The following is a 26,505-nucleotide window of genomic DNA, read 5'->3' as shown; positions in this document are numbered from 1 at the left end:
CCCAGAATGACATTAGTTAGAAGTTATGTTCTGCAGACAACATTACAATAAGAGTGCAGAAAATACCCAATAGCTCATTAGTTTGCAGAAAAGGGTTGGGAACAGGGAAATTGAGAGTTTTCCTTCAATGCATGATGGTGTACTCAGTTACTTTCATTACATGCACTCTAAGGCTAATTATTTAGCATTAAGTGTAGTCTATTCCTGCTACTTTCAGTTGAAGTAGATTAAAATTCTGTTTGGAGTTTCTATCAAATAATTCTTACTTTCTATAATATGTCTGTGTTTACATGTTTGCCTGCTCTATCAACTCCACCAGACCTACAATCTCCATATATGTGCAGTCTTTTAATGCTCACAGCTTGTGCATCCCCAATTTCCTTCCCTGTACTATTAGTGACCTGGACTTCAACTTCCTCAACCAATAGCTCTAAATTCCCTCCCTAAATTCCATCAATCTCTCCCTTAAGTGAGTGCTTAAAATTGTATTTTTGGTCAAGCTTGTGGTCACCTACCTTATTCTTCAGATAATTTGGAGCCATATTTTAGTCAATAATGCTCCAGTGAATTATCTTGGAACATCATACTGTGTTACAAGGCAGTATCTGAATGTAACTCTTGGTTTTGCCTGTATGCACCAACTTAATCTCAGCAAGATTATCTGTGCACTAATAACACCAAAAGCACAAATTTTGGTTGACTGTTTTCTCCATATCTTGACAATTATTTCCTCTGTGAACATTGACCCACAAACATCAGTCATCTTCCCCTTCCTGATTTGCAAAAATAGATATTGTTTTTGTGTAAATCTTGACGATAATATTCCAAAGTTATTTGAACCTTCAGTAAGATTAACTAACAATCTTGGAGTATTGGCAATCTCCTAAAATGGCAGATGAATCCTCAGACATTGCTGTTTGCAATTCAGGAGAAAAGTGAAGCTTGCATTCTTCATTTGTACCTCTTAATGCATACAAGCAACCAGCAGCTTCTCAGAATCTTTTACACTGCCACAGTTAGCATAAGACCAAAAGCAAAAAGAGCCCAATCTTTTAACAGCAAATACAATAACATGGCAAACATGTGGTCCTAAATCATGATATCAAATATCCAGGAATATATTTAACTGCCTAGATAACCATACTGTGCACAGAATCATTGTCGGGTTCTACCTTTTCCAAATGGCCTACCATGTCTGTGCTCAAGCAGGGGTCAATCAACAGCAGTAATAACAGGAAACTCTCTCTTATAGAGTCATTTCTCCCAGTAAGGGATGCAGAGTTCAATTGCAACATCCTAAATATAAATAGTCCTGTATTGGAGGTTTACACACAGATTTGTTTAAACTATCATTAAAGGGAAGAATGGTGGACGCAGGCCGTGTTCAGTCTCAATGTTGTTTCATTGATTAAGAGAAATTAACTCTGATTTGGTCACTGAAATATAGTCGGGATGCAAAGAGTGTGTTACAATATTTAACAATTTCATATAGGCATTATTACATACCACCTGCATTAAATAAGAATGAAGAAAATAAAATAAAACTACTCTTTTCACAATGTACACTGACAATAAAATTAAGTAACCAGTTTGTCCTATCCTCCCTAACATTGCCACACCTCAATTATCTCCTGTTAACCTACACATATATATTTCCTATTAGTTAGAAAACTAAAACAGTAAGACTATACTCTGAGAATTTTTCCAATTTATAATCCAGCAGAGTGATTAGGAAGCAGCTAGAGTAAAATTAGTATTTTGTACTCTCATCAGTTCATGGAAATGTGCATGTAACTTTTACTCATGATTTGTAAAAGTCTGAGATTATGAATGTGTGTTGTGTCATACATGTTAAAGCCTTTGAGCTTCAGCCACCTGTTACAAAGAAAACAAAACTAAGAAAGGGAGGACAAAGATAGGGTCATTTCGTGACAATAAAATTTTCTTTGCTCGTGTCAAAATGCAGAGGTGCTTTCAATAATTAAAGCTTCCATTTTGAGAGACACAGGAAGTAGTCAGGAAAAATGCCGAATCAAAAATTACATTTGATGCCTTGGCTTGTATTTACTGAAGACAGAATTTTAGTCTGAACTGTGAATTCTTGGTTTTTATTTAATTTTAACCCCCCAATACAGGGGAGAGGAATGTAGTCATAGAATTTATTTTGTAAGGTGTTTAATTTGTTGTTATAATCAGATAACCAGACCTTTTTCATATTTAATATAAAAGGTTAAACACAACAGGGTCTAGGCCAAGCCATCTCCCGGTGCTTCATCGGTGCATTGCGCTCCATCATCAGAATTGGGGATATTCACTGATCATTACTGAATATTGAGCACCGTGACTCCTCAGGTACTTAAGCAGTCTGTGTCCCCATGCAGCAAGACCTGGACAATATCCAAACGTGGAATTAGCATGTAATGTTTGCACCTCAGAAATGCCAGACAATGGCAATCCCCAACAGCAGAGAATCTAACCATTATCATTTGACACTCAATGGCATTACCTTTTCTGAGACCCTCATTGTCAACATCTTGGGGTTACCACTGACCAGAAACTGAACTGGACCAGCAATATAAATACTGTGACTACAAGAACAGGTCAGAGGCAATAAATTCTACAACAAATCAGTCAGCTTCATCGTCCAATGCCAGTCCATCAACTACGAGAGACACGTAGAATCACAGAACCTCTACAGTGTGGAAACAGGCCCTTCAGCCCAACAAGTCCACACTGACCCTTGGAAGAGTATCCCACCCAGAGGCATTCCCCTGTTACTCTACACTTACTCCTGACTAATGCACCTAACTTGTAAATCTTGGGATTGTGGGAGGAAAGCGGAGCACCTGGAGGAAACCCATGCAGACATGGGGAGAATGTGCAAATTCCACACAAACAGTCGCCAGAGGCTGGAATCGAACCCGGGTCCCTGGCATTGTGAGGCTGCAGTGCTAACCACTGGGCCACCATGCCCACATCATGACTGTAACAGAATAATCACTGCTTACCTGGATGTATGCAGATCCAACAGTACTTAAGATGCTCAACACCACCCAGGACAAGGCAGCCTGCTTCACTGGCACCTGTCCATCACCTTCACCACTGATCCAGCAGTACACCATCTACAAGGTGTATTGTATAACTCACCAAGCTTACTTTGACTGCACCTTCCAAGCCAGTTACCTCCACCACCTAGAAAAATAAACTCAATATAAAGGAGGATAGTAAAAGATTTTTTAGGTATGTGAAAGAGAAAAAAATGGTCAAGACCAAAATTGGGCACTTGAAGACAGAAACAGGGGAATATTTTACGGGGAACAAAGAAATGGCAGAAGAGTTGAATTGGTACTTCAGATCTGTGTTCACTGGGGAAGACACAAGCAATCTCCCAGAGGTAACAGTGGCTGAAGGACCTGAACTGAAGGGAATTTATATTTACCAGGAATTGGTGTTGGAGAGACTGTTAGGTCTGAAGGCTGATAAGTCCCCAGGGCCTGATGGTCTACATCCCAGGGTACTGAAGGAGGTGGCTCTAGAAATCATGGATGCGTTGGTGATTATTTTCCAGAGTCAGATAGATTCAGGGTCAGTTCCTGCGGATTGGAGGGTGGCTAATGTTGTACCACTTTTTAAGAAAGGAGCAGGAGAGAAAGCAGGAAATTATAGACCAGTTAGTCTGACCTCAGTGGTGGGAAAGATGCTGGAGTCAATTATAAAGGACGAAATTATGACACATCTGGATAGCAGTAACAGGATAGGTCAGAGTCAGCATGGATTTATGAAGGGGAAATCATGCTTGACTAATCTTCTGGACTTTTTGAGGATGTAACTCGGAAGATGGACAAGGGAGATCCAGTGGATGTAGTGTACCTGGACTTTCAGAAAGCTTTTGATAAAGTCCCACATAGGAGGTTAGTGAGCAAAATTAGGGCGCATGGTATTGGGGGCATAGTACTAACTTGGATTGAAAGTTGATTGGCTGATAGGAAACAAAGAGTAGTGATAGACGTCTCCCTTTCGGAATGGCAGGCGGTGACCAGTGGGGTACCGCAGGGATCAGTGCTGGGACCGCAGCTTTTTACAATATATATTAATGATATAGAACATTGTATTAATAGTAACATTAGCAAATTTGCTGATGATACAAAGCTGGGTGGCAGGGTGAAATGCGAGGAGGATGTTAGAAGATTACAGGGTGATCTGGACAGGTTAGGTGAGTGGACAGATGCATGGCAGATGCAGTTTGATGTGAATAAATGTATGGTTATCCATCTTGGTGGCAAGAACAGGAAGGCAGATTACTACCTAAATGGAGTCAGGTTAGATAAAGGGGCAGTACAAAGAGATCTGGTGTTCTTGTACACCAGTCAAGCATACAGGTACAGCAGGTAGTGAAGAAAGCTAATAGCATGCTGGCCTTCATAACAAGAGGAATTGAATATAGAAGCAAAGAGGTTCTTCTGCAGCTGTCCAGGGCCCTGGTGCGACTGCACCTGAAATATTGTGTGCAGTTCTGGTCTCCAAATTTGAGGAAAGATATTCTAGCTATTGAGGGAGTTCAGCATAGGTTCACAAGGTCAATTCCTGGAATGGCAGGACTATCTTATGTTGAAAGATTGGAGCGACTGGGCTTGTATACCTTTGAGTTTAGAAGGCTGAGAGGGGATCTGATCGAGACGTATAAGATTATTAAAGGATTGACACTCTGGAGGCAGGAAATACGTTTTCGCTGATGAATGAGTCCCAAACCAGAGGACACAGCTTAAAAATAAGGGGTAGGCCATTTAGGACAGAGATGAGGAGAAACTTCTTCACCCAGAGAGTGGTGGCTGTGTGGAATGCTCTGCTCCAGAAGGCAGTGGAGGCCCAGTCTCTGGCTTCATTTAAGAAAGAGTTGGATAGAGCTCTCAAGGATAGTGGAATCAAGGGTTATAGCGATAAGGCAGGAACAGGATACTGATTGAGGATGATCAGCCATGATCATAATGAATGGTGGTGCAGGCTCGAAGGGCGGAATGGCCTACTCCTGCATCTATTGTCTATTGTCAATAGCAAGTTCACCTCCAAGCCACATACCATTCTGACTTGGAACTATATCACTGTTCTTTCATTGTGGTGAGCCAAAATCTTCAATTTTCTTTCCGAACAACACTCAGGATGTTCTTACACCACAAAGACTGTAGCAGCTCAAGAAGGTAACTCACCACTATCTTCTTCAGAGCAATTAAGGATAGGTAATAAATGCTGGCCTAGCAAGTAATATCTGCATCTCATGAACATTGTTTTGAAAAAAGTCTATGCAGTTGTAGATTGTAAATTCACATTCTCTCAACATCTATTCAAACCTGAGCTTGACTTGCAACTCCATGAGATTTTGAGCAGTTAGCCAGTTAGCTGTCAAAACCAAATGTAGCATGTCATAATGAGTTTCCAAGCATTGCAATTTGGTGCTCCACAGTACATACCTTCTAAGTATCAACTGGAATCATGCAATAGAAACCTCAAAAATATGTAACCTAAGTCTAAGTATTAGAGTCCATACTGAATGTTCATTCTTTTTTCCCTTGTCAAAATTTAAGCCATTTCAAACATTGGACCCAATAGCATAAAAGCTTTGTACATCTCATTAGAAGGATGTAGGAGACTGAGTCAAATATAATAAATTGCATTTATAAAGAAAAACAGTCCAAAGCAATTTAGAAAAGGGAAACCAGGAAAAAAAGGCATAATGGAGAGAGAGTCATTCAGATAGATAACCAAAAGCTTGGTCAAGGAGTTAGTTTTGCTGAAGGGTCTAAAGTAGAGAAAAGACTTAAAAGAACACAGAGAGGGAATTTCAGGCAATGGGACCGAGTCAACTGAAAATCTTTCTCCATATGATGAGGTGGATAGAGCATGGGATGCTCAAAAGAACAGAGCTGAAAAAATATTGAGAGATGTCAGATATTCGTAGAATCCCTGCAGTGTGGAAGCAGGCCACGCGGCTCATTGAGTCTAAACTGACCCTCCAAAGAGCATTCCACCCAGACCCACCTTCCTATCTCATCCCTGTAGGGTCCATAAAGACCCTCACCAATGTTTATAGATGCATCATTGAAAGTATATTGTCTGGGTACGGCAACTGGTCTGCCCAGGACAGTAAGAAATTACAGAAAGTTGTGTGTACAGTCCATACCATCATGGGAGCCAATTTCCCATCCATTGACTCCATTTACAGGTCTTGTTGCAGCGGAAAGGCTGCCATCTTCAAAAACCCATCCCACCTCAGTAATGCTCTCCTACAACCCTTGACCACACACGCCTAAGAGAACAGATTCTTCCCTGCCATTATTAGAGTGATGTATGGACTCTCTAACTTCAAATAATGCTGACCTTGTTATCATTGATTTTGCCTAGCGCATGCCTGTATGCCTTATTTTGTCCAGTTTTTTTTTAAACCCTTGATCTGTATGCCTTTGCTTACTATGATCTGCCTGTACTGCTTGCAAACAAAGCTTTTCACTGTGCTTAGGTACACGTGACAATAAATCAAATAATCATTTACTGTAACCCTGCTTTCCCCACAGCTAACTCACCTAGCCTGCACATCCCTGAATGCAATTTAGCATAGCCAATCCACCTAACCTGCACATCTTTGGACAGTGGGAGGAAAACTACACAGAGAAAGTGCAAACTCCGCACTGACAGTCACCCAAGGCTGGAATTGAACCTGGGTCCCCGGCGCTGAGAGGTAGCAGTGCTAACCGCTAAGCACTTTGACACCCAATATATTCCAAAAGTGGAAATGGTTAGAGAGATACGTGAGGGCATCAAAGGATTTATGCATAAAAGTTGACATGTTAAACTGGAGGCGTTATTGAGGCAAGTGCCGGGTTAAGTTAGCAAGGTTACAGTTGCTAGATGAGCAGCACTCATCACAGGATAGGATATAAGAAGCACAGTTGCTGGTACTTGAACTTGCTATATAACTACATTGGCTACAAACACAGGTCAGAGGCTAACAATACTGTGGCGAGAAACTCACCTCCTGATTCCTAAAGCCTGACAAGGCATAAGTCAGGAGTGTAATGGAATGCTTCCCACTTTCCTGAATAAGTGCAGTTCCATCAACACTCAAGATGCTTGACGCCATCCAAAATAAAGTAGCCAGCTTGACTGGCATCATATTCACAAACATCCACTCCCTCCACCACAGATGCTCAGTAAAAGCAGTGTGTACTATCTACAGGATGCACTGTAGAAATTCACCAAGACCCTTAGACAACATCTTCCAAATACATTATCACTCCATCGAGGAGGACAAGGACAGCAGATACCTAGGAACACCACCACTTGCAATACCCCTCACCATCCATTCCTTCAGTGTCACAGGGTCAAAATCCTTCAAAATGGCATTGCATGTATAAGGCGGTAGCTCAGGAACTCCTACTCAAGGACTACAAATGCTGGCCAGCCATCAACGTCCACATTCTATATGTGAATTTAAGAAAAATTGTTTCAGAGGTTGTTAAGGGCAATGGGTTTGTCAGTTTTGAAGCAGTTGAGTCTGGAAGGGACATTTTAATATAATGAGGCTGAATCAGAGGAAGAAATGCAGATATGGAACAAGAAGTTGATCTTTGTCATTTATAGGTCATAACATACCTCAAGATTGAATGGAATATAGAGGATGTAAGGAGCCTCATGCAACATAAGATAGTACGGGACATGGAACCAATGTCACACAGTTACTGACTGGAGTTGAGACTGACAGCTTCAGCATCACTGATGTTTAGTAGGAAGGCCAGGTAATACATTCAATATTGCATGCCTGAAAAAACAGGCAAAGTACAAAGCCAACAAGGAGAGGCACAAGCATACATACAGAAGATCACTTGGCAGACAGGACTTTTGTTCCCAGATTTCAATCTCCATCAGTGTGAAATGCAGACCAAGAACTCTCAAATGCTAATAGTAGGACACAAAGGGGAGATTGTGCAGGCAGCCAAATAATTGGTAGTGTTAAAACTCCTCAATTTTCATTAAAAGAAATAATTTTTGGTTTGGAGCTGTGAACTGTAATGAGAGAGCAGAAGGTGACCATTGCAAGTTTTAGAGGAAGAGAAGCAACAATCTGATATTTGTTTATGAGGTCAAGCAGGTTGTTTTTTGTTAAAAAGTACTGTACAGACATTTCAACTTTGGAGAGGCATTATGCTCAAACACATAGCAGATGTATGAATTGTAACAAGGGCCTTACAGGGAGACAGCCAGTCTAACAAAGAAATACTAGAGTTTGAACTGATTTCTGAATTGTATGTCAGAAGGGTTTTGGCTACCACAGCAAAGGGATGGAGGATTGATTGCTCACTCAGTCTTCTCACTATCTACTGTAATGATACTATGGTCTTAAGACATGTAGTTTGTCCTGGTTTTGAAGAAAGGTTAAGACAGAGGTATGAGCTGGCTAAAGAAAGTCCATAAAATAAACAGCTTGTGATGCCTTGGGTTCTTTTCTTTTTAGAAAGTAGGAAAAATAGAAGCTGTCTGGAAGGGTGGGGAAAGCTCCCATAGAACCAGGAATTTTAGATTTAGTTTTTCATTAGCAGTTGCTTCAAGCTGAATGTGGAGGCTGTTTTTACTTTCTCGGTTACAGCAAAAGGCTGGGATTCTCTTCCTACTACTAAAATTGCATGTGGAACAATCTGTTTTACTGAATTTGCCTTTTGCAGGGATGTGTTTATAGGATATTACTATATTGGAACAGTTACTGGTTAGTAGTTAAATAATCTAATTTCAGTTACATTTTCCAATAGTGCTCAATTATTCCAATTCGTTTTTTGCTTTTGTGTATGAATAAAGCATGTTTCACTTAACATTGAGTAGTCTGACCAACTGCATTGCATCTAAATTTCAACACTTTACACTTACCTTTAAAATAAGAAAGTGTTAGGATCTGGACTATCTTCTGAATATATTAAAAGTTCAGACAATAGGATCTCCTCCATAACAGGTAATAAGAGAAAAGTCCTCGCAGTCTACTGGAATTGTCTTTGAAAGACAAGATACAATGCCATGTGCCTGTGATATTACAGATTATGGAGCCTACTTAAGTGAACTAGTCAGTTTCATAATTTTTCTTCTTTTCAGTTATCACTTAACTGCGACTGTTTGTCTATCTGTCTGTCTTTGAGAGAGTGGCAGGGTAGCTGGAATCAAAGATGATTGGGTTTAAACTATGAACATTAATTAAGACTACCTTGTAGTTTAACTTTGCTGTGCTAATGCTACTGGCATTATCAATAAATTCTTAAACCTTTTGTTTAAGCTATAAACCTAGCGCCTGGTACTACCTATTCAAAAAGTCTTTGGAAGACGCTGGAGTCAATTTAGAGAGTCTTTGAGAATTTTAATTTTACGGTGTTGCAAATATGGGAATAGAGAGGTGGATGTGACTTGGTTGTCTGTCTGTATCTTAACAGTTGCTTCCAGAAATGTTGTCCAATTAAGAACGCTAGGCAACTTCCTGAGTCTGGAGGCTTACAGAAGACAGTCCAGTAGTTGTGGTTCTGTTCGCCGAGCTGGGAATTTGTGTTGCAGACGTTTCGTCCCTGTCAAGGTGACATCCTCAGTGCTTGGGAGCCTCCTATGAAGCACTTCTGTGATCTTTCCTCCAGCATTTGTAGTGGTTTGAATCTGCTGCTTCCGGTTGTCAGTTCCAGCTGTCCGTTGCAGTGGTCGGTATATTGGGTCCAGGTCGATGTGCTTATTGATTGAATCTGTGGATGAGTGCCATGCCTCTAGGAATTCCTAGCTGTTCTCTGTTTGGCTTGTCCTATAATAGTAGTGTTGTCCCAGTCAAATTCATGTTGCTTGTCATCTGCGTGTGTGGCTACTAAGGATAGCTGGTCGTGTCATTTCGGGACGAAACGTCTGCAACACAAATTCCCAGCTCGCCAAACAGAACCACAACAATGAGCATCCGAGCTACAAATCTTCTCACAAACTTTGAGTAGTCCAGTAGTAACATATTAGCAGTTTACTACCTGGGATGGGAGCTACTGAAGACTGTAGGAAGATGAGAGCACACACATCCATCCTCGGCAATCAGCCACAAAAATAGATAAATATGTGGATCATGATTGCAGTCATACTTAGAGGTCAATTTCTGGAGCCTACACATATGGCACAATGGCACTTCTTCACGGATGGACTTGAAATCTCCTGCCTCCTCTCAAAAATTTAAAACTACCTTTCAGTGAGCTGACAATTAGCTTGCCACGCAATTATAGAGCCGCAATTTTCAGGCAGTGTGCCACTTCGCAAACTCTTTCCAAAAATCACAGCATGTCAGGAATCCATCATGCTATTCACCAGCATCACTAACTGTGTTCTTGTCATCATCGCTACAAAAATTTGACCCATGTCTTCGAATGATTGACATGAAGCACATAGATGAAGAAATGTAGAGTGAAGGTAGGAATAAATCCTTTAGAGTCTTCAAAAATACTGGTACAGGGCCAGGTAAACCAACATTGACGTTGCAGATGAAGTCAGAGAGGTGAAAGTAGGTAAATATGTAACTTAGCTCGCTGAGCTTGAAGGTTTGTTTTCAGATGTTTCATCACCATACTAGGTAACATCATCTGTGAGTCACTCCGGTGAAGCACTAGTGGTATGTCCTGCCTCTCTATTCATAGGTCTTGGTTTCTTAAAGTGAGTGATGCAATTTCAGGTTCTTTTTTTCAAGGGAAGGGAGGTAGCATCTAAATTGATGTTTAATCATGGAGTTCTGGTTAGAATGCCATGCCTCTAAGAATTCTCATGTGTGTCTTTGTTTCGCCTGTCCTAGGATGTGTGTGTTGTCCCAGTCAAAGTAGTGTCCTTCTTTGTCTGTATGAAGAGAAACTAGATACAAGTAGAATTAAGTACAGACCATCATAATAGCCCAAAAACAGAAATCATGAAGACGGTTGTCATGGTCAATTTGTAAGCGGTTGTGAGGAATGAGAAAGTTAGTGCAATATGGTTGCAACTAAAAGGGATGTAATTTGTGACTTTCCATAGGGCCAGCGTGGATCCATGTTGGGGTGAAGATCTGACTATTGAGATTCAAGCATGACAACATGAGGAGAATGACTTGACAGTTTAATTTTGAAAGAATGGAAAATGCCAGCCAGTACCTGGGCCATGGCTAAATAATGAGTCCATAATATATTTTACTAGATTTCTTACAGTGTGGAAACAGGCCCTTTGGCCCAACAAGTCCACACAAACCCACCGAAGTGCAACCCACCCAGACCCATTACCCTACATCTAACACTAAAGGCAATTTAGCATGGCCAATTCACCTAACCTGCACATTTTTGCATTGTGGGAAGAAACCCACGCAGACACGGGGAAAATGTGCAAACTCCACGCAGAGAGTCGCCTGAGGCGGGAATTGAACCCAGGTCTCTGGCGCTGTGAGGCAGCAGTGCTATCCACTTTTAGGACCATAGCTTTAAATTTAGGGTAAATTATGGTGGTTTATGACCTGCCGTGCAGTCTATTTGACAGTAGGCCCGGGAGGTTTGATTGTTAGAGATCAAAGGAAGGTTAAGATTATATTTTACAAGGAATATCTATAGGTGTTTACACATGAAGATAATAGCAGCGATTTGATTTTACAATGAATATACTCTGCATCTCTTAAAATCCCAGAAAGATATTACTGGTATTGGGATTTAAACTGTTACATTGTAAATGGCCCACTTAAATCTAGATAAAAAGGACTTGATATCAAATAAAGCTAAATGTCCTTTCTACCTAGATGTATTTTGCAATATCATAGTTCAAGAAAGCAGGAAGACATTTTTGACATCAGGTTACAGGCTTCCTTATGACTGAATGAGTATCATGGACACACTCCAGTTTGTTTAGAGAGGCTTTCAGCTAGAGAGCCTAATGTGTAAGCAACTAGTCCTGTAGCTGAAGCAGAGAGAATGCTGACTCTATTGTTCACCAGATAGAATTAATGCAAGAGCTCTTGCTCAGATCACAGAGCTCAAGTTCACTGGGATTTAATAGAAGCTGGAAGATTCACTTAGCTCTGGTGAGAAGGTTATAACATCCAGTGTAAGAATCACAATGTAAGTCAGTTCCAGGATTTGAAGTTACATAGCTCAAAAAGTAAAACTAAAGCAAGCGATTGGGAGCTTAGAATAATTTTAGACTGGCTCTTTGAGGATAAAGTTTCATTTAAGGGCCAACATAATGTGTTATTTTTGTGGGAGATAGTCAATAATGTTAAAGCTTAAATGTGGAATCTCTTCTACAGTTTAAAGTACAAGTAACCTATAAAAATGAAACTGTGTTTAGTCAGTGATTTTAATCACTAGTAATAAGAAAAGTTTAAAAATGTCATTCTTTCAACTATTACTATAAGCAGAAAAGGCAACCCTAAAAATGAAATTGAATGAAACTGTTCATATAGGAAATAAAAGCAAACTGAGGTTAGGAAATCGAAACTGAAACTTTGTTGAAAGATAGGAAAGCATACAAGATCAGTCCAAATTCAGCAATGGTTGTGGAAAAGAACACAGCCCAGACCCACATGCTGAGTATACACTGTTTCAAATCTTCCTGCATTGACAACCAATTTAGGAACCGGTCAGGCACATTTGTTCGTAGCGGAATATATTAGTACACCGGGCCCTGTACTTCGCACAAAAAAAAACGATTATGCACTGTACCTGTTTTAACTCAACAAAATAGGTGACAAGCATTTGCTAGCTTATTTCTGAGGGCAGTACCCTAACAGAGTCAACCTGCATCGTTTGAAATCCGACAAAGTCTGGCAGTTAACTGTCAATCAGTATTAACTGCTGCATTTCACAAGGCAATGTGTCTACCAATCAGAATCCACTTGCAAACCACTCTGCACTCTTCACCCATGCAGTAGAAGTGCTGATTTACCCCTACAGGTTTAATTGGAAGAACACTAGCTTTCAGAGCGCCGCTCCTTCATCAGGTGGTTGTGAAGGAGCAGCGCTCCGAAGGTTAGTGTGCTACCAATTAAACCTGTTCGACTATAACCTGGTGTTGTGAGATTTTTAACTTTGTACACCCCAGTCCAACACCAGCATCTCCAAATCAGATTTACCCCTTAGGGGTATTCATGCAAACTGTCCTGATGAATAGAATATAAAATGCATGGGCAAAATTCTTGTCACAATATTCATGTTCTGTATGACCAAATAACTATTTGTCTTCTGACAAGAGGTGTCAAGATGCCATAAAAACACATTCGGGTAGACTGAATCAAAAGTGTTTTAGCTGACCAGATTTTCCTAAGATAAAACAATTTTTAAAAAACCACAAAGTGGTTATAGCGTGTCATTATAAAGTGTCTCAGCATACTGCATATCAGAAAATGTCATATTTGTTTGTCACTTTCACATTTCTTTTTATTCAAACTGGCTCAAACATCAGTTGGATTCACAAAGCTGACATTTGATTTAGAACAAGTGGCTTCAAAATTATTAAAATGATTTAATAATGAAGTCAATTCATGAAACATTGTGAATAATCTAAAATATTCATATACTGTATCCAAGTAATACAGTTATTATAATCTACTTTGCTTAACTTTCATGAACTAATTAAATTTGCAATCAAATATTATCAGGTATTGGATAACTGAGTACTTTCAGTCTATACAGTATTCAACACCTCACAACAAAACATTAAAAAAAAGAGGATTGGTCCTCCAGTCATTGGAATCATTTTGCTGTCCTCTGTTAAAGATAATGTTGCTCACAGTTGGATGCAAAATCACAATGCAACCAAACTGTCACCTTTGGGCATTCTTTATTTTTAATGTCATCCAAACTAAGTGAAACAGAGTTGTCTTCTATAACATTGCTGAATTTAATCTACTTTACAGAGATATCATAGCTGTCACTGCATTCATTTCTTCAAATTAAATGGGGTGTACATTTCTAGAGCATTAATAAGAAGATTGTTTTTGAAGAATTAGTGGCAATTGTCACAATATCCTTGAATTATAGAAAGACTTCCTAATCATAAACTATCTTCAATCTGTGGGTGAATGTTGGGAAATGGCTTACTGGTTGAGGTCTGACTGAAAATAGGATGGTTTTCAGAACAACCCTCTGAAACTATCCAAAAGCAATATTAAACCAAGATTGCAATGGGATCATTTAGCAGAATGAGAAAGCTTTATAAGGTTTATAAATGACGAAAGCAATTACACCCACTTTCGGTCATTCATACAGAAGGACTTTCCATTTCCAAGAAACGAATTGTCAACCTTCCCTTGACATTTAATGACCTTACAATTACTGAAACTCCTACCATCAGCATCCAAGGAATTATCATAGTTTAGGTTGGTTTTATATAAATACAATAGCTATAAAAGGTTAGAGGGGCAGATCAGAGGCTGAGAATTCTGCGGCAATCAACTCACTGCTCAACTCCCCAGAAACTTGTCCACTAACTCCACGCCACAAGCCAGTAATGTGGTAAGATGCTCTCTACTTGCCTCGATGAGTGGGGCTTCAAGCTCATCACCAAAGTCAAGGCAAGCTTTACGATTGCATCCATCCTTAACCATAATAGACACTCACCTGCACTCCGTCGCCAGTGTACAAGTGCAGTGACATCAGTGTGGATCAGTTACCAGATGTACTGCAGCAACTTGGCATTATCCTCTGACTGAGTGGATAAAGAGTGGAGATGGAAAAAGCACAGCAGGTCAAGCAGCAGAGGAGAAGGGGAGTCGAAATTTCAGGTCAGAACCTTTCATCAGGCCTGGGGCATGCGGAGGGAACAGGGCTGAGAAATAAATACAGGGAGTGGGGTTGGGCTGGGGTAAAGGTGGGTGGGATGACAATAGATGCGTGCAGGTAGGAGGTGGCTGTGATTGGTCAGTGGGAAACATGGAGTGGATAGGGGGAAAAAGATGGACATCATCTGCCTGAATCTCTCCACCCCCTCACCACCTCCAATTTCTCCCCATATAAATGTGCAGCCATCCACTCCCACCTCATCATCAAACCACCTGACAAGAGAGGCGCAGTGATTGTTTGGTGCACCAACCTCTACCTCGCAGAAACCAGATGCCAACTTGCTGACACCTCCTCCTACCACCCTCTCAATCATGACCTGATCTCTAATCAACAAACCATTACCTCCAAGACCATCCACAACCTCATCACCTCAGAAGACCTCCCATCTACAGCCTCCAACCTCATAGTTCCCCAACTCCGCATCACCTTTTTCTATCTTCTCCCCAAAATTCAAAAACCTGACTGTCCAGGTCGACCAAATGTCTCTGCATGCTCTGCCCCATGAAACTTATCTCCTTTTATCTCGATTCCATACTAACTCTTTTGGTCTAGGAACTCCCTATCTATGTTCAGGACACCACCCATGCCATCCACACTCTCCATGACTTTCAGCTCCCCGGTTCCCAGCTCATCTTCACCATGGACATCCAGTCTCTCTACATCTGTATCTTCTATGAAGAGGGCCTCAAGGCTCGCCATCTCTTCCTCTCCTGCAGACCCAAACAGTCCCCTTCTGCTGACATTCTCATCTACCTGGCGGAACTGGTCCTCACCTCAGTACCTTTCCTTCCAATCCTCTCACTTCTTTCAAATCAGAGGGGTGGCCATGGGTACCCACATGGGTCCAGGCTATGCCGGCCTCTTCACAGATTACGTGAAAAACAGTCCCTCTTCCACAGCTGCAGCAGCACCACCCCCCACCTCCTCCTCCCTATATCGATGACTGTATTGGCACTACTTTGTGCTCCCCTGAGGAGCTCAAACAGTTCATTCACTTCACCTACATCTTCCACCCTGACATTAAATTCACCTGGACTATCTCTGACACTTCCCTCTCCTTCCTGGAGCTCTCCATCTCCATCTATAGCAACTCAGCATCAACATCAATTACAAACCCACAGAGTCCCACATCTACCTCAATAACACCTCCTCCCAACCTCCCTCCAGAAAAAAACATGATCCCATACTTCCAATTCTTCCGCCTCCACCGTATCTGCTCCGAAGATGAACAATCCACTCCAGGAATTGTCTTATGTACAATTCCACTCCAGTAGGACTCCTTGATGTCCTCCAACTTCAAGGACTGTAATTTCCCCTCCCATGATCAACAATGCCCTCAACCACAAATCCTCTCCATTTCCTGCACGTCTGCCCTCAAACAAAACCAGCCCAACTGCAAGGATAGAATCCCCCTGGTCCTCGCATTCCATCCCACTAATCTCCAAGTCCACGCATCATCCTCCGCCACTTTTGCCACCTGCATTCTGACCCAACTACCAAAATGATATTTCCCTACCTACCCCTATCCACTTTTCGCAGGGACACTTCTCTCCACAACTCCCTCGCTAGGTCCACACTCTCCACCAATAACTCCTCTATACCTGGAATCTTCCCCTGCAGCTACAGAAGGTGCTAAACCTGCCCCCACACCTCTCCCCTCACCTCCTTCTGAGGCATCAAAGAATCATTGTAGGTCCAGCAGAAATTCACATGCATTTCATCTAACTTGACTTATTGCTCCTGAAGTAGTCTCCTCTACGTCGGAGAGACCGAGCACAAACCCAGAAACCAGTTCAGGGAACATTTATAGTCTATATGCTCTAATCAATCCTACTTTCCGGTTACGATCCATTTCAACTCCCTTCCTACTCCCCCGACAACATGTCCATCCTGGGCCTCCTCCATAGTCAAAACAAGGCCACATGCAAACTGGAGGAAGAACACCTCATCTTCTACCTCAGGATCATACAAGCATACAGCCTGAACATTGAATTCACCAGCTTCCAAATCTCCCCACTTTATCTCATGCCCGGTCCTCCCTCTTCACCATGCCCCCTAAACCTGTTCCTCTTCCTTCCCACCTATCTGATCCACCCTTTCCACCTATCTGATCCACCCTTTCCACTGACCATTCACAGGCACCTCCTACTTGCATTCATTTATCACCATCCCAATCACATTTCTCCCAGCCCCATAACCCTCCCTCTATTTATTTATTTTGCAGCCCCCTTCCCCTCCCCTAGTCTGATAAAAGGTCTGAAACATCGACTTCTCTGATGCTGCTTGAATTGCTGTACTTCTTCCACCTTCACTTTTTATCCACTCTGACTCTCCAGCAACTGCAGTTCTCACTTCATCCATTATCCAATCTCCATTATCATCTGACTCTACCTTCCAAAGCTGTGACCACTTGAAGGACAAGGACAGCAGATGTAGAGAAGCACCAACACTAACATGTTCGTGTCCAAGTCACTCATCATCTTGACTTGAAAACATATTTCATTGACTTCACAACTGCTGGGACAAAATCCTGGAGAAACCACCCTAATAACATTGTGGATGTATAATACATGGACTGCAGTGGTTCAAGAAAGTAGAACATCCCTGCAGGACATGGTCCAATTCCTTTTTAATAATTCCAGCTCTACTACATTATCTGGCAGTCCTCTCCATCTGCATTTCATTCTGGCCTTGGAAATGGTCTGATAGTCAGTATAAAATATGCCTTTATCTGGCTTAAAACGGTGAGCCTCTATACTCTCTATGCAAATATATTTAGAATAATTGCATAGACCTTTTTTGTAAACTTAGTATATTATACGCTTTTGTAGGATCATCTCTCAATTGTTTCTTTTCAAGGGTGCAAAACCCAAATTCTCTAATTTATCTGTCCCCTAACATTGCAAATCAGTCTCATGTCTCTCAGGCTTTAGTGTCTTCCTTGTATCCATGATCAAAACTAGAAACAATAGTTTGACCACATTAAATGCTCATTTTTCACCAAAATTGCTCATTTTTCCCCAAGTTGTTCCCCTAAGAAATAACTCACAAAAAGTCATGCAAGAATCAATGTTTTTGAAATTTCAGTAAAGCAGAGAAATGTTGATATTTCATTTCAAGTTTCATTTAAAAAAAGTAGCCACGGGAAATATAAAACAATAATTCTGGAAATGTACAGCACCTAAAAAGATGGAAATATATTGGTACATAGGAGGCTTTTATGTAACACTCCATGTGCAGCATAAACCTGTCTTGTGTTTCTGACACAAGTGTGTATTGACAAGAATTTTTCTTCCATAATCCAGATATAATTCTTCACATTGTCTGAGTGCTTCTCATTCTGCTTCAATTGTCCTGCATTTAAATACAGCTTAATGTTGTTAACTTGTCATCTTCTACCCTATGAATGCCTATCAATATTTCAATCCAACAATTGATGTTTTACAACTCATTCCTCAATGTGTCACCAACATCAGAGTAAATGCCGTTTCAATATTCAACTTTTATTGTTTGACTTTAATACCTGAGACCTTCACGGACTAAAACATAGTTTTACAAATGAGCTCTGCTGACTTAAAATGGCTGCTGGAATCCCCTGTCAAGCCCAGGCAACCTGCATAGAACATAAAAAATGCTGCCTCAGAATTTTCATTTTTAATCAAGCAGCACAAACTCAGAGAAGTGTCAAGAAATCCACATTGCTCAGAAATGCAAACTACTGTGGATATTGGAAATCTGAAATAATAACAGAATAGTTGTTACTGGACCTAAAACATTAACTCTGTTTTGCTCTCCACAGATGCTCTCAGATTAGCTGAGTTTCTCCAGCACTTCTCTCTAATTCACATTGTTTTTTCAAATGCACATTCACATGATAGCTTTAAAAAAAATCACACAACACCAAAATATAGTCCAACAGATTTAAGTGGAAGCACTAGCTTTTGAAGTGCTGCTCCTTCATCAGGTGGTTGTGGAGTACATGATTTTAAAACACAGAATTTATAGCTAAAGATTACAGCATGATGAAACTGAAATTATACATTGGAAAATACCTTGATTGTTTGTTAAGTCTTTCATCTGTTGGAATGACCATGTTAGTTTCACCTCTTTCATATGTAAATTGCAAAATTTTTTTGTGTGTGTGTGCGTGTGTGTACGTACATGTGTGAGAGTGTGTGTATGTGTGTGTAGGAGTGTCTGAGTGTGTGTGGGAGTGCCTGTGTCTGTGTGCGCACGTGTGCATGTGCGCGCGTGCACGCATGCATGTGTGTGTAGTGCAATGGGGTCACGTAGTATGACATGAACCCAAGGTCCCGTTTGAGGCCCTCCCTATGGGTACTGAACTTAGCTATTGGCCTCTGCTCGGCCACTTTTCGCTGCTGCCAGTCCCGAAGTCTGCCTGGGAGGACAGTCACCTGAAGGTCCGAGGTTGAATGCCCCAGACCGCTGAAGTGTTCTCCAACTGGGAGGGAACACTCCTGTCTGTTGATTGTTGTGCGCTCCTGCACAGACACACCTACACACACACTGACACAGACACTCCGACACACAAACACACACAGACACTCCCATGCTCACACATGCACCCTCTCACAGAGTTGGACCCCTTTACACTTACTCTCTCTCACAACATCCCCCCACCCCACGCCCGCCTCTCTCTCTCACACACACACACACACACACACACACACACACACATTTGTGGGGTGAATTTATACTTGCAGAGTTACATTGTACTTTACTCAAAAACTGCATGAATCAATGTAAGATTCTGTTAATTCCTTTTTCAGATTAGAATCAGTCTATAAATTATGGCACAGACAGCAGCAGGCAGGGGACTAACACCTTCAATACATTATCTGGGCTGACACCAATTGTTAAAATTCACTCAAGAATGTAACTGAAAAAAACTTTTGCAATTTACATACGAAAGAGGTGAAACTAACATGGTCATTCTAACAGATGAGAGACTTAACAAATAATCAAGGTATTTTCACTGTATAATTTTAGTAATATTGCAGTGTAAACTTTTGCTATAAATTCTGTGTTTTACAATTGTGTACTCCACAACCACCTGATGAAGGAGCAGTGCTCCAAAAGCTAGTGCTTCCTATTAAACCTGCTGGACTATAACCTCGTGTGATTTTTAACTTTGTACACCCTAGTCCAACACCGGCATCTCCAAATCATGATAACTTTATACCTTGAAGATGAAAGATTACCCAAGGACAGCTCAGTTGAAAATGAAAAACTGCTATATTGGAAATATATGAAACATATACTGGATTAGTGGTGCTGGAAGAGCACAGCAGTTGAGGCAGCATCCAACGAGCAGCGAAATCGACGTTTCGGGCAAAAGCCCTTCATCAGGAATAAAGGCAGTGAGCCTGAAGCGTGGAGAGATAAGCTAGAGGAGGGTGTGGGTGGGGAGAGAGTAGCATAGAGTACAATGGGTGAGTGGGGGAGGAGATGAAGGTGATAGGTCAAGGAGGAGAGGGTGGAGTGGACAGGTGGAAAAGGAGCTAGGCAGGTCGGACAAGTCCAGACAAGTCATGGGGACAGTGCTGAGCTGGAAGTTTGAAACTAGGATGAGGTGGGGGAAGGGGAAATGAGGAAGCTGTTGAAGTCCACATTGATGCCCTGGGGTTGAAGTGTTCCGAGGCGGAAGATGAGGCGTTCTTCCTCCAGGCGTCTGGTGGTGAGGGAGCAGGGGTGAAGGAGGCCCAGGACCTCCATGTCCTCGGCAGAGTGGGAGGGGAGTTGAAATGTTGGGCCACAGGGCGGTTTGGTTGATTGGTGCGGGTGTCCCGGAGATGTTCCCTAAAGCGCTCTGCTAGGAGGCGCCCAGTCTCCCCAATGTAGAGGAGACCACATCGGGAGCAACGGATACAATAAATGATATTAGTGGATGTGCAGGTAAAACTTTGATGGATGTGGAAGGCTCCTTTAGGGCCTTGGATAGAGGTGAGGGAGGAGGTGTGGGCACAGGTTTTACAGTTCCTGTGGTGGCAGGGGAAAGTGCAAGAATGGGAGGGTGGGTCGTAAGGGGGTGTGGACCTGACCAGGTAGTCACGGAGGGAACTGTCTTTGCGGAAGGCGGAAAGGGGTGGGGAGGGAAATATATCCCTGGTGATGGGGTCTTTTTGGAGGTGGCGGAAATGTCGGCGGATGATTTGGTTGATGCGAAGGTTGGTAGGGTGGAAGGTGAGCACCAGGGGCATCCTGTCCGTATTACGGTTGGAGGGGTGGGGTCTGAGGGCGGAGGTGCGGGATCTGAACGAGATGTGTTGGAGGGCATCTTTAACCACGTGGGAAGGGAAATTGCGGTCTCTAAAGAAGGAGGCCATCTGGTGTGTTCTATGGTGGAACTGATCCTCCTGGGAGCAGATACGGCGGAGGCAGAGAAATTGGGAATACGGGATGGCATTTTTGCAAGAGATAGGGTGGGAAGAGGTGTAATCCAGGTAGCTGTGGGAGTCGGTGGGTTTGTAAAAAATGTCAGTGTCAAGTCGGTCGTCACTAATGGAAATGGAGAGGTCCAGGAAGGGGAGCGAGGTGTCAGAGATGGTCCAGGTAAATTTAAGGTCAGGGTGGAATGTGTTGGTGAAGTTGATGAATTACTCAACCTCCTTGCGGGAGCACGAGGTGGCGCCAATGCAGTCGTCAATGTAGGGAGGAAGAGGTGGGGAGTGGTGCCGGTGTAATTCCGGAAGATCAACTGTTCTACATCTCGTCCACATCCCGCACCTCCGCCCTCAGACCCCACCCCTCCAACCGTAACAAGGACAGGACGCCCCTGGTGCTCACCTTCCACCCTACAAACCTTCGCATAAACCAAATCATCCGCCGACATTTCCGCCACCTCCAAAAAGACCCCACCACCAGGGATATATTTCCCTCCCCACCCCTTTCCGCCTTCCGCAAAGACCGTTCCCTCCGTGACTACCTGGTCAGGTCCACACCCCCTTACGACCCACCCTCCCATTCTGGCACTTTCCCCTGCCACCGCAGGAACTGTAAAACCTGTGCCCACACCTCCTCCCTCACCTCTATCCAAGGCCCTAAAGGAGCCTTCCACATCCATCAAAGTTTTACCTGCACATCCACTAATATCATTTATTGTATCCGTTGCTCCCGATGTGGTCTCCTCTACATTGGGGAGACTGGGCGCCTCCTAGCAGTGCGCTTTAGGGAACATCTCCGGGATACCCGCACCAATCAACCAAACCGCCCCGTGGCCCAACATTTCCACTCCCCCCCCCACTCTGCCGAGGACATGGAGGTCCTGGGCCTCCTTCACCCCTGCTCCCTCACCACCAGACGCCTGGAGGAAGAACGCCTCATCTTCCGCCTCGGAACACTTCAACCCCAGGGCATCAATGTGGACTTCAACAGCTTCCTCATTTCCCCTTCCCCCACCTCATCCTAGTTTCAAACTTCCAGCTCAGCACTGTCCCCTTGACTTGTCCGAACTTGTCCGACCCTCCTATCTTCTTTTCCACCTCTCCACTCCACCCTCTCCTCCTTGACCTATCACCTTCATCTCCTCCCCCACTCACCCATTGTACTCTATGCTACTCTCTCCCCACCCCCACCCTCCTCTAGCTTATCTCTCCACGCTTCAGGCTCACTGCCTTTATTCCTGATGAAGGGCTTTTGCCCGAAACATCGATTTCGCTGCTCGTTGGATGCTGCCTGAACTGCTGTGCTCTTCCAGCACCAATAATCCAGTATTTGCTTTCCAGCATCTGCAGTTATTGTTTTTAACCTATATGAAACATATGTCAGTTGCTCACTTTGTCAAAGTAAAGAAAAAGTAAAATTGACTAAACCCATCAAGGATACAGTACATTCCCCTCTTGACCCCAATCTCAGAAAACCAGCACTGCTGAAGAAATAACTTGGAAAAAGAGCTGTTATTGATACCTGCAAGCTTCAATAGTCCTGAAGAAATTGGACAGCAAAAAATAGGTGGGGATCAAGTTTCATATTCACAACTCAAAATCTTTTTAAAAGATTGTAAACTCCAACTGCCTTTACCTTCCTGTCTGCACTGGATATCACCTCCACCCGACGACCTGTGTGATGTCATGTTCTTTAATTTTTTTCACAGATTTAATAAAGAAAACTCTGCTCTCTTTCACTCAAGAAAATTTTAAATTTGTTCCCCTTCATTTTCAAGGAGTTACAGTGTAACTACAATGTGAAAGCTACATGGTTCAAAAAAAAGAAAAACATTATGACTGACCAAGGGAGAAGAGGGGGTTATTGGCTCTTCCTCACCTGGTTTTAACAAGTGGTATAAAAATTGTTCAAATTTATTAACTGACAGAACAGTAGGTTATGGAGTAAAAATTCACTGAAAATAAATGAATCAGTAATAATAGTCATCAAGATATTTTAGTAAACATCACCATCAAAAGTGTTTAATTAAGCATTTCTTGACAGGAAAACATAAATAACCAGAGCACAGATTTTTTAAAAGTCTAGTTTGAATACAAAATAAATGTGTGTGTTACTGGTAGTTTATCACTCCCATGAAAGTGGTTGCATTTTGTACAATACCCTGGCCCAACCAAGGTGTTTTTTAATATACAAACTTATTGCAGTAACTATTGTACAGTTATGGTAGCCTTCATCAGTATCAGTCTTCGAACATTTATTATTTGACAAGTCAGATCGCTCAGTATACAGCTGGTGCTTCACAGTGACATGATATAACATTAAAGGTTAATTCCAACTATAAATTAAAGCAGAGATTGAAAACTGTTCACTGTCTGCTCAATGGCTCTTTTTCGGAACACTAAAATAAAAGTTGCACTTTGATTTAAAGAATTAATCTGTAGATTTCTAAACGCATATTCATTTTCCATAAAAAGTTATGATATTTGGTTTAATGCACAATACTAGCTCAGTATTTCTGAAGACTTTTCTCTACAAGTGAAGTGGTGATTTGTACAAAACAAAAATTCCATCTAAAATCTTATTCTACAGGCGTGAGATGATTCAAGAAAACTGTTTGAATTTCTGATATCTGTGAAGACACAATTAGATTTTCTTCTTTGATGCCCAAATATGCACTGAAGATAATTTGTATTTGGAGAGTGAGTGAGAGCTCTCAGATGTTTTGCCTCCCAGGCCATTTGTACAGCATGGAAATGCAACTATCCTGGATTCAGCACCACTTGTCAAGGAAATCCAAGGGAATTCCATCAATGGAGGTCTCCTTCCATTTTTTGCTCCTCACTTTCTCCAAGCACAGGGAAGAGAAAAATTTCCCCAAATATTTTAATTGGCAGCAATGCTACATGATAATCTTGGTTCTTAAATATATACCAATTTCATTTCTTCACTATTTTTCTGCAAAAGGCAATAGCTTACACCGACAACTTTTCAGTACCTCACCAAGACATCATACATTATTTGGGAGCAAGAAAAGCAAATGCTAAATTTGGCCCCCAAGCATTACATAGCCATGTAATGAACAACAGAAACCAGGATTGGCTTTTCCTTTCCTGACCCAATAACAGACAGACTTGTTGACGCACTCTTACTATATCTTTAGCAGAGATAATGATAAGGGAGTAAAGAGCTCGGATGAATTCTAGATTACACAACACCAGGTTATAGTCCAACGGGTTTATTTGGAAGCACTAGCTTTCAGAATGCTCCCAAATAAATTAGGGACGATAACCTGGTGTTGTGATTTTTAACTTTTCCACCCCAGTCCAACACCAGCTCCTCCACATCACGAGTTCTAGATTGGTATGGCTCAGTGTGACGCATCACTCAGTATCACATACCACATAGTTACTCATTCAGCTGTTCAAAAACAAATATGTTAAAACAAGTAATAAATATGAAAAGGGAAATAATTTGGACATTTAATTAAATCTTAAATTCAAAAGTAACAACCGATGCCTAATAAAATTACACATTAAAAATTCTTTGTCGAAATTTCTTGGATTGATTCACAATTCTGGTGTCTGAGCTGTTATGACAGAGGATTGATGGAAGTTGAGTCTCAGGTATATGAACATTTTGAATTAGAAGCAGAAATAGGCTATTCAGTCCCTCAAGACCGCTCCATCATTTAGTAAGAGATCACGACTGATTTATTGACGTTTTGAATTCCAGCTTGCCATCTACAGACAATAAGAATCAATTCCCTTATCTAAAATTTATCTATTTCAACCGTAAAAATATTCAACAAACTCACCTCCACCACCTTCTGAGGCAGGAAGTTCCAAAGTAGCACAAGCCCTGGGGAAAATAAAATCCTCATTTCTGAACTAAAAGTATATCCCCTAATTTGTGTTTTTTTAAAAAAAAGTGCCCCCGAGTCCCAGCCCATTCAGCCATTCGTTATTAACCCAAACCCTCCATTTTTCTCATAAGACAACACACTCATTCCAAAAATCAATTAGTAAACTTACACTGAACTGTGTCCAAATCATTTACATCCATCCTTCAAGGAGACCAAAACTGCACACAGTATTTACGACGTAGTCTTACCAATATGCTGTATTATTGATGTATAGCATCTTTACCTTTATGTTCAAATCCTCTCACCATGAGGACAGCATTCCATTAGGCTTATTAATTATTTGCTGTACCTGCACAGAGGGGAGGCAATAGCCTACTGGTATTATTGCTGGACTACTAACCCAAAGACCCAGGAAATATGTTCTGAGGACCCATGTTCGAATCCCACCATGGCAAATGGTGGAATTCGAATTCAGTAACAATATCTGGAATTAACCGTTTAATGATGACTATGAATCCATTGTTGATTGTCAGGAAAACCCATCAGGTTCACCAACATCCCTTAGGGAAGGAAATCTGCTATCATTACCTGATCTGGCCTACCTGTGACTCCAGACCCACAGCGATGTGGTTGATTCTTAATTGCCTTCAGGGAAATTAGGAATTGGCAATAAATGTTGGGCTAGCCAGCAACACTTTCATCTGATACGTGAATTAAAAAAACATTTTTTTGACTCATGCACTGGAAGCTAGTTCCCTCTATATCATGAAATTCTGCAATCATTCTTCACCTCAAGTAATATTTTTTTAAAATTCTTCCTGCCAAAGTAAACGACTCACGTTATACACCATCTGCCAGATGTTTGGCCACTCAATCTATTTCCAATAAACAACATTTGTTGAGCTCTTTACTCCCTTATCATTATCTCTGCTAAAGATATAGTAAAAGTGCGTCAACAAGTCTGTCTGTTATTGGGTCTGTTATTTTTCCTATCTAATCTTTGCGACAGCCTTCATTAACATTTCTCAAGCAAGTTGATCAGGCTTCCAAAGGCAACTCACCTGACCAAATACACCAGTGTTGCATGCCTACCGCAATGACTGCAGCTGTCACGTTGGTTGCAGGGTGAAAGGTGAAGTGACCTATAGTTAAAGTGGGAAGCATGCGATTGCAATTTCCAACTAAAGGGGCAGCACGCCAATGATGCCTTAGCTCTACAGGAAGATAAATCTTTCATTCACCTTCGTTTCCAACTTCTGCAGAGTCCTGTTCAGGGTAGCCTCAAGCCTATTCCACTCACTACTGACCAAGTTCTGCAATCCTACATCGGAGGTCAGGACCAGGACACCTAAACAAAAAGTGCAGTATGGAATATAGTAGCTGGAGTATGAAGTTAGTGAGCTTATA

General features: G+C 41.7%; 1 protein-coding gene across 9 annotated transcripts in view; it reads right to left on the bottom strand.

The window, feature by feature from the left end:
• Positions 1-26,505, bottom strand: part of LOC140481236 (F-box-like/WD repeat-containing protein TBL1X) — a 411,567-nt gene that overhangs the window by 356,464 nt on the left and 28,598 nt on the right. The window contains exon 2 of one of the 9 annotated variants that reach the window (XM_072577105.1): positions 26,340-26,446. The exons of the other annotated variants lie outside the window; for them this stretch is intronic. The gene's annotated coding sequence lies outside the window, so the exon portion shown is untranslated. The remainder of the gene's footprint in view (positions 1-26,339; positions 26,447-26,505) is intronic. 9 annotated transcript variants of the gene reach the window in all.

Source organism: Chiloscyllium punctatum, chromosome 9 (assembly GCF_047496795.1).
Source record: "Chiloscyllium punctatum isolate Juve2018m chromosome 9, sChiPun1.3, whole genome shotgun sequence".
Taxonomy (NCBI): Eukaryota; Metazoa; Chordata; class Chondrichthyes; order Orectolobiformes; family Hemiscylliidae; genus Chiloscyllium; species Chiloscyllium punctatum.
Note: the sequence above shows the minus strand (reverse complement) of the source record. Positions and strands in the feature narration are given on the sequence as shown.